Consider the following 11784-nt stretch of genomic DNA (forward strand, 5'->3'; position numbering starts at 1 on the left):
AGACTGGGAGGGTTCGCTCGTGGAAATGGATGGTTGGTACTCGAGAGTTTAAAGCTCTTGGAGACAGAGCATGGGAGATGAAGGTTTTAATGGTAGGGAAACTTATTGGTGTATATGAGGCTGGAAGTGAATAATAATTAATTGCACGACGGGACTTTTTGGAGTATGAAGCATACGAACCGATCGTGAATAATGGTGTTGGCCTTCGATAACAGCTTCGAGTAAAGTATCTGCAATAGGAAAGCGGCGCCAGGGATCGTTATTGTCAGGACTGTCAAGTTAACGTAATCAAGAAGACATTGGCCTAGATCTCGCCCCAAAGATCTATTCTAATTCCTGGCTTTAAGTATACCTTCTAATCACATTGCTAGAGTTAAGTTCTAAGATGTTTAAAGTAAATCATTATACTATACCTCCTTAGCCGCTTTTGATGTAATATTTTAAGTAATTTTAGCAGAGGACCTTATGTAAACTAAAAAATACTAGTTGTAACGGGCTCAGTCTACTAGCCCCCTGGAATCACCCTTACCCGTAGTATATACGGGTGTAATGGAATGAACAGAAGAGTAAGAGGTAGTCCTATTGAAGATCTAAAGCTAAGGAGGAAAGGGGGGAAGGGGAGAAGCCAGAGTATATGCTTACGGACCTGTTACAGGTCTGGTTTCAAGCTAACCCCTTGACTAGCAGTCCGTAATTACCTGACCTCACGTGTGTACTCGTGACACTAGTAATTAGAATTTGTACTCCACTAGGGATAATAAGAGTCACGTATGTTTCTAGTACTACTAGTTAACTATTATTAATTAAGCCGCTGGAAAAAACCTTTAAATATATAATAATTATAATTATATATATTATAAGATTATTATAAGCTCCTTTAATACTATATATTATATCTGTAATAAAATTCTATAGCGTTTTTATATTATATAGAGTAATAATAAGGGTTTTGTCTTTATTCTTTTTTTCTTTTTCTAATTTATACTTATTAAGTAAAGAACTAGGTATTAGAAATATCTTAATTTGAATTATAAAGACCTTATTATTTTTATATTATTAATATATAGCAGTATCTTTTTAAAGTAACTAGCTTAAGCTCTTTTATTACGGGGTAGCTATATAATATTATAAATAGTAATTCCGTATATATATAAGGAGGATAAACTAAGGGGGAATATAAAGGGCTTTATATATAGCCCCTAAAGCTAAGCCTGATTAGAACGAGAGATTTATACTTACGAGCTAGATCTAAATACTAAGTATAACTTATTATATCTTTCTTAACTTCTTTTCTAATAATAAGAGTATTTTTATAATTCTTAAAACTATTCTTATAGGCTTTCTTAAAGAAATCTTTAAGTGATTTAAGCTTTAATATTATAAAGAGTTTTATATAATAAGAGTAAAAGGGAAAAATTAAAGAATAAAGAGAAATAAAATAGTATAAAATATATAATACTATTTAAAAAAGGAAAATAGCCTAGTAGTTAAGTTAGAGAGGAGTAAGAATTTTTAGAAAATAACGAGTAATAGCAAGTCTCTCTCCTTAAATAAGACCTTTATACTTTACCTTTATAAGCGATTATATATAATATAACGTGAATTTATTTTTATAAGGGCCTAGTTTAGGATCCTTAGAAGCCTGTTTAGGCTATCTAGGGATTATTACCAAAACTTAACAAAAATAATATAATAATGCCCCTAGCCTCTATCTAGCCTAATTAATTAAGGAGTTAAGATATTAACATATGAGAATAGTAGGCACTGGCTCAGGGGCCGCTCAGGGGCTGCTCAGGTTGCTCAGGCAGCTCAGGTGAGCTGGGTGAGGAGAGGGTGAGCCGAGGGTGATAAGCGCCTGAGTAGAAGCGGCAAGCTTACTAACCGAGCTTGGGAGAAAGAAAAAAAAAGTTGTGCCAGACTACCAAAGTAACTTGGATGATACGGAATCACTTGCCTAATGTCGGAGCGCCCATTCAGGTAAAAAGCTTTGGCAACAGGATTAAATTCAGTTTCCGTGTTGGGGAAGTGAGAGCTAGCGGCAGATGGGTTGTAGACATATCAGATCAATCCAAAAAATTCTGCCACGTTATTTTGACTTTCGGGGGTTCGCACTGGTATTTTGGATTTATGTCTCGAAGCCACACGAGAATCGTAAATCGATTTGAGAATACAATTCGATATAATCAATCTCTAGTCCGAAGGTAACATGAGGGTTGGATTGAACACCTGGTTGGCACCGACACTTCCTCCACCATCATGTGGAGTGACCGAACAGTCGAACGGAAAGTTGACACTCTCCAGCAGACTTCGAGAAGGAGCAGTGCGGTAGGGAGTCTCATACCATGATATCTGGCTCGTAGCGTGGAGTAACGGCTTGTAAGAGACTTGCCACTCGCTGGTATCGAGGTATTTACTCGAAGCTGAGATCAGCTCCTTGTAAATACCTAACGTTGATACTGGCTCTACTGAGGCCATTAGCGGGCTAGTCGACAAAACCGAGAAGCGAAAAGTAATTTTCTGATTTTTTGATTTTCGCGCCCGCACCCCCCCCCATACCTTACTAAAAAAAAAAGTACAGCATACACGCCTTATTCTCGACTACTCCTAGCCCCCCCTTAGCTTACGTAGTCCGTAAGGCAAATCCCATAGATTACAAGGCATATCTCCATCTCCCTTACTCTTTATATTCTCTATACTACCTATATTACTCGAATTATCTATATCTCCTTTATTCCCTTCTCCTCTAGTATTCTTACCCTCTACTGCTATAACCTCCTTCCCTATTGCCTTCTGACCTTATATCTGTCTTTATACTCGCTTTCTATATCTTATAGGCGGTCGAGGCTTTAGTATAAAGGGTTTTGCAGATACGGAGCAAGGCTTTCCAGACTTAGTAGAATTAGTATTAAGTTAATAGAAAATATAGATTTTATTATTATTATTATATCTGTAATTTATATAAGTGCTATTGAATTTGCCTTCTATAACTATATAGTATTTGAAAGGGCCTCTCGGTCTCTTCTTATTACTATAAGTAGTATAAGCTTAAAAGAATTCGGTTCTATAAGTATATACTAAGCTTGCTTTTAGATTTGCCTTGCCTTTCTCTAATTCCTTTAGCTTTCTGCCCTAATATAGCTCTATCTTTCTAACTTTAGCCTTATTATTAATTCGCTTTACTACTTTAGTAGTATTATTAGATAGTATAAGGAAATTAAAGTATTATTATAAAGGAAGAGAAGAAAGAAGAGGTTATATATAAAGAGGAGGCCGAGAAGTAGAGGGATTTATTAGTTAAATATATTAATAAAAGAGAATATTATAAACTAAGTCTAGATTATTAGAGAATATATTATAAATATTATTTTTCCGCTTATTTATAGCTTTATTGCCTTTTCTACTGCTTTTATTTTTACTAAAGCTACTATTTAAAGCTATATTTAATATATCTTTAATAAAGGAAAGCTTTAATAATAGTATTATATATTAGAATTGAAATTATTTTTAGAAAAAAGTTAAGATTAAGGTTAAAGCTAAGGTTAAAGCTAATATAGTTATATCTTTATTATTTACTTTTAGGATATAAAAGATATATATTTAAATATTAAAAAAATTATAATTTTAGATACTATAATTATAAAGATAAAAATAAAAATATTCTTTTTTTTATTAACTTATAAAAGCCAAGATATACTAATAATAATTAAACTATACTTAATTTATATAATTAGCTAATTTACTTTACTAATTATAAATAATTTAATATAATTTAAATCTCTTTAAATCTCTATATATAGCTTATTATATAAATTTCTATATCTTTATATTTAGTAATACTATAATTATAATTTTTAAATAAGAAGAATTCCCTGATTTTAGTATATATAATTATATTTATTTCTTATTTTTCAAATATATAGTTATTAAATTAGAGAGACTTAAAAATTCTAAGTAATACTTTCTTCTAAAAAATATATATTCTTAATAAATAATAGAAGTAAATATAAAATTATATAATAATATAACTATTTTATACTAGTATCTTTATTTTCTATAAAACTATAACTTTATTTTATTTTTACTTTAAAACCTTTATTTTTCTTCTATATTTTTTCGACTTTACTATTAATACTAAAAGCTTTTACCCTCTACTAATATCTTCTCTATTAATACCTTTATTAATACCTCTATTAATACTAAGAGCTAGTATCTAACTGCCTTATAACCTTTCCCTTCTCTTTTAAATCCCTTTTCCGAACCCCTTTTCTAAACCCCTTCTCCGAATTCCTCCTCCTTTAGTACTTCTACTAATAATACTAAAAGCTAGTATCTAATTTCTACTTCCGAGTTACTTTTATCCAGAACTTCTATACTATAAGTCTTTAACCCACTTACTTCTTAGAAAGCTAAATTTTAAATTCTTTCTCTCCTTCTCTAATATCTCCTTCTCCTCTTTTCTAATATCTCTTATACCTTTAGGCCCTTTAGAAATACTCTCTTTTAAACTTCTAAAAAAGAGGTTAACTTCTATTTAGATTTCTCCGAACTTTAATATCTTCTCTTCTCCTTTAATATTTATAAAAGCCTTTAGGCTACTACTAAATATCTCTATTCTTTATCTTGAAATATATACTAACTTATTCTTATAGGAAATAGCCCTTTTTCCTTTAATCTCGATTTCTTTAATATATATTTCTTGCCTTTAGACTATTTAAATATTTTCCTATTTGCTTTTATAAAATATATACTAACTTATTTTTTAGTTTCCCTTATTTTACCTCTCCTTTAATATTACTATATATATATCTAGTTAGTACTAATTCTTATAACCTATAATTAGGCTTTCTATTTATTAAATATTTAAATATTTTATTTTATTTTTATTTTATTTTTATTTTATATATTTTATTTTCCTTTTATTATAAATTAAAACTCAAATAATATTTATTTTAAGTATTTATACTCTCGGGTATATAAGACTTCTATAAATCTTTCGGAATTATAAACTAGCCTACTTTAATTCGGGAAAGCTTTCTTAAAAGTATTTCAGAAGTTATAATATTTATTATAACTTCTCCCAAAAATTAGTATAATATAGGTAATTCTAGTCTATTTTCTTTCTATAGAGCAAATTACTATTCTAAATCTATATAAAAGTTCAAATTATTCCTCGAGTTAAAATATAAATACTTTTTATTTCTATTAAATTAAATATAAAAAATAATAAATACTTTTAGGCTAGACTATAATACTAGTTAAATACTAAAACTCCCTATATCTTATAAGATATTACTTATAGCTCGAGATATATTATATTTAATAGGGCTTCTATATCTAATTACTTTATATTATAATAAAACATTTTAGTATTATAGTTAGAAGAGTTCTATTTTATAATTTTATTTACTACTTATAGATTTTCTAGCTAAGAAACTTATTAGCTACTTTATTTAAAGCCTCTAAAAGCAGGAAATTACTCTAATAAAGACTTAGTATTAAAAATGAATTTAACTAATTAATTTAAATAAGGAATTTATAGTAGAAGTTTCTATATATAGGTAATTTTATATAATGAACTCAAATCTCTATTTCTGGTTATATAAGTAAGCTATATAAGAAACTCTTTCTAGCCTATTAGAGCAGTTTCTATTTCTGGTTATATAAGTTATAATATATAATAAACTCAAACTTTTCTTGAATTATTTTTAGAAGAATTAGTAAGCTTTTCTAGATAAACTTATTAAAGCCTTAGTTTTTAAAGGTATTAGTTCAGCCTTTTTATTTTCTCTTTAGATAATAGTTCGGATCTTAGGAATTATATATAAATATTAGAATAAATAAAGAAATATACTATATATACTTTCTAAATAGATTAGAATAGAATCTATAGAATTCCCGTAATAATATTAAATCTATAATACTAGCTAATAAAGACTTTAATAACCTTAATAAAACTTGAATTATAAGTCCGGCTATTATACTTCACCGCTTCACTGGTAAATTTAGCGTCACGTGACCGCGATAACGCATGCAGCTGGCTAGTATTTAGAATACCAAAGCTCCTATACTTATAAGCTTCCCTTCTTAGTTTAGAATTCTCGGATTAAGAGCCACTCTACTTGCTTTTCAAGCCCAGAGCCCGGTTTCGTAATACTGGCCCTTAGATTTTCTATTTAACTTAAAAATTAAATAGTTTATAATAAATTATCTATTATAGAATATATTATACTCTTTTTCTAAAGAATACCGGATACTAGTAATAGTCTGAAAGCTCTAAAGCTCTTAAAACTCTTTATAAGTTTCGGGCTTTAAAGATTTTCTATAACTAGTTAATTATATAAAGTTATATAACTATATAGGTCTAATATTAATATAAAGTAATTAGTAACTTTATATATAAATATAGTATAGTTTTTAATATAGCTAGTCTAATATATTATATATTTATATATAAATATCTGTAATTTTATTATTATATTATAATATATTCTTAATATATTCTTAATATAAAGATTTTTTTATAACTCTTTCTTTTAATAATAAGAAAATACTACTAATAAATAAATCCTTTAAATATAAGATATAATATATAAATAAATTAGACTTTTAGGAGCCTTTTTTATACTAAAGGCAAAATATATAATATAGTTTAGATATTAAATTTAAAAGATAAAGAATTATAAAGGCCCTAATAATTATAAGACTTTATAAACTTAAGTGAATTTTAGTATTATAAAAGTATTAAATTTAGTAGTTTAACTTTTAAATTATATAAGAACTAATTAAAAAATATTACTTTAAAGTATTAATTATAAATTTTAAATATATATATATCTATAAAGAAATAAGACCTAAAATAGTATTAAACTAATTATAAGATATAGAAAAAAGTATATTAGATATTAGGCCTATTTTTTCTTAACTATTTTAATTTTAGCAGATATTTATATATAATTTATCAGACTTTATATAATAGATTTATTTAGGAGAAATAAGGTTAATTAGTTTAGAGAGTTTAATAATAATAGTTAGACTTCTATCTGATATAATAGATAGAATACTAGTAGTAGCCCGAATGCCTTGAATTTTACCTATAAAGCTAAAGATATTATATCTATTAATTCTTTATATCTAATAAGAAAAAAATATAATATATTTATATCTTTAATATATTTATTACTATAAAGTAATATTTATATAGTTTATAAGATTAATTATAGTTCCCTTTACTAGAAAAGAGAATAGTAAAATTAAAGAAGAATTTAATAGCCTATTACTATTATTATTATTAATAGCTTTAATATTATTATTATTATTAGAATTAGTATTAGTAATACTTTCTATAGCACTTTCTATATTATTTTACGGCTTTTAGAGATTAGTAAATAGAAAAGAATTCTAGTATATATAAGTTAATTAAACCTAAAAATAAAAAAGAATTTATTAAAGAAATAAAAAGTAAAAGCCAGAATTAAAAAAAAGAATTATATATATATCTTTATTTACTTACTAGTTTATTAGATTTCTTCTTACTTTTAAAGTCTTATATTTATATTAGTAAATAATACTTTTCTGAGCTTTCTAAGCCTCTTTAGTCTATTATTTAATCTTTTTAAATTATTATATCTTCTAAGTATTTTCTAGCTTTTTATAAGTAACTTTAAAATAGAGATCTTTATATAAAATTTTATTCTAATATAAAATACGAGTTTAGGGCCGCTTTGCTAAAATTATTAATTAGCGGCCCTATATAAGCTCCGGGGCTAATTAATAATTTTGCTCTAAACTCGTCCCGAGTAGGATTAGAATTAAAGGAGGTATATAACTTAGTAAAGGCCTTTACGAATAGTATAAGAAGAAGAATAGCCTATAAGTATATAAAGTCACCCGTAAGTAAATCAAAAGCTAAGTAAGACCTTATAATATTTCTGGGTATATTATATTACTTATATAGTTTATATTAGGGGATAAAAGAATATAAAGCCCTACCTATAAGATTACCTGTAAGGCTACTATATAGAACTAGCCGTAAGAAAAGACCGGGAATCGTAAATCCACCCCTACTATCTTAAATAACTGGCCCTATAACTTATTAATAGTTATTATAAAGAATAAAGCAAGTAGAAACTACTTGCGGGAAAATATAAAAGATAGTTACTAATCCGTTAACTAGAGCTTAATCTATAGAATCGTCTGTAACTAGCTATTAAAGTTACTACCTAGTAGCTATATATAAATCAAGAATCTCCTAAAGCTATAAATTAATATCCGTAACCTGTTATAAAGCCCTTCCTATAGATAGAGATTTTATAAAAGTATTACAGGTATACTAATCTTGAGTTATAGCTTAGAAAGAAATAGATCCGGTAAATAGATATTTTATAAGATCTCTAATAGTAATTCTATAATCTTAGGATCTGCCTTATTTATATTAGCTAAATCTATTATAAAATATATCTATTCCTGGCTAGGGAATATATTCAGGATTATTTAGTTAAGCTTATAGACTATATTATTTAGGATTAATAGGATTATCCGTTTACTAAAGGCCCGGTAGTTATATAGGGCCTATAAGAGTTACTCTTATAAATAGATATAATTAATTAGGTCCGTAACTAACTAGATATACAGAATAAAAGGCAGAAGTATAATCTGCCTATTTAAGGATAGGTTATATAGCAGATAACTAATCCAGTCTATAAAATCCTACTCGAACGGGTTATTATAGACCCGTATATTAATTTATAATAATAACTAATAGAACTATAGCCAGATCTATATCTACTATAGACAGGCCTATACTATATTGGCCTATAAACCGTATAGAACTACTAGTAAGATCTGGGTAAAGTTCCCTCCGAGAATTACAGGTATTTTTCTAAAGAAAATATTATCTATAACCGACCGTAAATTGACTATTAGCCGGTATACTATCTTAAAGTAGTACTTATATTATATAGATACCTCGTTTCAGATAATTAGGTTTATAAATTATAAGAGAGCCCCGAGCCGGCTTATCTTAGTAATTATACTTATAGATAATTTATTAAGCTTAAATAGGATCCGGAACTAGAAATAAGATATATATCTATCCGGAAAAAGGAGAGCTATAATACCCGTTAATATTATATATAGAATTACCTTACCTTAGTTATAGTAATAGTAGTAGAGAGTCTTATAAAGAAATATCTTACTAGTACTACCCGGGTCTTATAAGTAGAAGTAGACAGTTTGCGAATTATCTATAATTATTACTATAATTATCTGGAAATAAGAGTACTAGTTTATATTTAGCTAGGCTTATATTATAGTTACTAGTAATATCTTATAGGTATAATTAACTTATAGATTAGCTATATAGTAGCTTATAATCTAGTTAAAGGTATTCTCAGGTAGAGTAATATCCGTTAGTATTTACTAGAGATTTATAAGGCCGAGACCAAGCAAAAAGAGGCTATAATTATAGTAAGGATTAACTAAGGATAGCGGGAAATTAATTAACAGGTTATAGACGAGCTTATAGGCCAAGTTATTACAGAAATATATCTTATACTAGTTCCAGATTACTTATATATCTGTAATTAGCTACTAGCGGATACCTATAAGAAAGAGTATCTATAAACTATAGCCGGTTATTAATAAAATAGCCTTATTAAAGTACTAGAACTACTCCTAATTATTTTCTACTAAGCTATAGGTAATATAGATAGTATAGTATATGGGATAACGGACGCCCTTAACTAAATATAGCTTATTAAAGAACTATAGACCGTATATAACTATTAGTAAGAGCCATAAATAGAACCGCTTACCCGAAACTGGGCTATAGTAATAAATATAACTAATATTATATTCTTACTTATAGGGTTTCTATATCCGGATCTTAGTAACTTATATAAAGTATTATAGGAACTTATAATATAGGTACTAGCGGCCGTCCTTATATATTATATTATATTTAAAGAAGGCTATTAAGATCAAATAGATATTTATAGTCTGGTCCGTAATTTGTTCGGGTAAGAGGTCGGCTATAAAGTAGACTATATATTACTTCGGAAGATAGATTATAAGATATTAAACTAGAGAGAACTTCTAGTATATTAGATATTTAAATAGGTACCAGAAAGCCTCTATAGGACCTATATACCGAGCTTAGAAATACTAGGTAATCTTATTATTTATTCCCGAAATAGTAATAGTTATATAGTCTATTTCTTTATAAATATACTTATAGATATACTTAATTACTTATATAGATATATAAACCTTAATATTAATATATAAACGGAATTTCTAGAAAAGGTATAGGTTATATGAAATAATTTAGTAGTTATTATAGACGATTTCCTGGTCTAGAAAGCCGAGTTTATAGACTATAAATATATAGCCGTTATTCCGGTACCGGTATTCGGGATATTTATTCTTATAAATAATTATTATAGCTATAAATATCTTGGGAAACCTCTTCTAATATATAAGCAGGGCTATAGGTATACTATAGGCCATATATAGGGCTTTTGGATTATTATTAAGGCTATATGGCCTATAAGATATCTGGCTAGTAATTATAGCCATAAGTTCACCTATAGGATCCTATAATAGGTCTAGGAACTCGGTATAAATAATCTTATTAACCAAATTAGGGGTTAAGAAGACGGTATTCCTCCTAAGAAATAAGAGTAGGTATATATACGGGAGGCTATACTTCTAGTACTTAATTATATATATATAGCCTATATATTATCCAAAAAGGTAATTCTTGAGGTTTATAAAAAGCTCTCTTATCTTTAGGATAAAGACCTAGTAAAGGAGATCCGGATAGTTAATTACTTACTACCTATTTAAAAGGTAATCTATAATCTTAGGCTAGTATAGGTTAGCTATAAATATAATAAAGAAACTTGGCTTACCAAAGTATTATATAATAGCTATCGAGTCTTAAAAGAGCTATTATATAAAGCAATTACTACTTATAAAGCTTAATAGGAAAATAAAGTAATAGCTAATATTACTTATATAAATGTCTTTATAAATTAGAGTATTTATAAATCCCGTATAGATATCCGTATAAATATTCTACTAGTATAAATAGAGCTAGTTAAGTAAGGTTATCTTATAGGTAATATATATATTAATAATATATTACTAGAAGAGGCGGCTAGTATAAAAGAATAGGGAGAAGGCTAAATAGATATAAAGGTAATACTAGTAAAAGGCCTATTACTTAAGCTATATTTACTAGCGGGTCCCGGTATAGTTCTATAACTATAACTTGTAGTACTAGCCCGGGTTATTATATAAAAAGAATAAGATATAATAAAGTAGTATATATATTATATATATAATATTAACTATATATAGCTATAGATACTTGCGGCCTGCCTTATGAACTATTAGTACCAGATTATAGTAGCTTATATTCATATACTTATCCGGAATAAGAATAGTAACCTTATTATTTATAAGGAGGTTCTTATAATAATAATCCGTATCTGACTTGAGAATCAAGTATATTTATAGGTTAAGTAAGATCCGGAAATCGGTTTACTAGCTTATAAGATACTTATAGGCCATCTTATAGACTATAATAAACGGGTTATAGTTTATAAGTATATCCGTAAGCTATAAAAAGACTATATAATCTAAGTAAGGAAAGTTAGTAGCCTATATATTAGTTATAAAGAGCGGGTTATAGAAGAAGAGCTATATAAAAGAGGATTTGGTATATATAATAAGCTATAGCAGGCCTTGGAAATAGAAGAGCTTGCTATAGATCTAAAAGTA

Source organism: Hyaloscypha bicolor (genome assembly GCF_002865645.1).
Source record: "Hyaloscypha bicolor E unplaced genomic scaffold K444scaffold_55, whole genome shotgun sequence".
Classification (NCBI taxonomy): domain Eukaryota; kingdom Fungi; phylum Ascomycota; class Leotiomycetes; order Helotiales; family Hyaloscyphaceae; genus Hyaloscypha; species Hyaloscypha bicolor.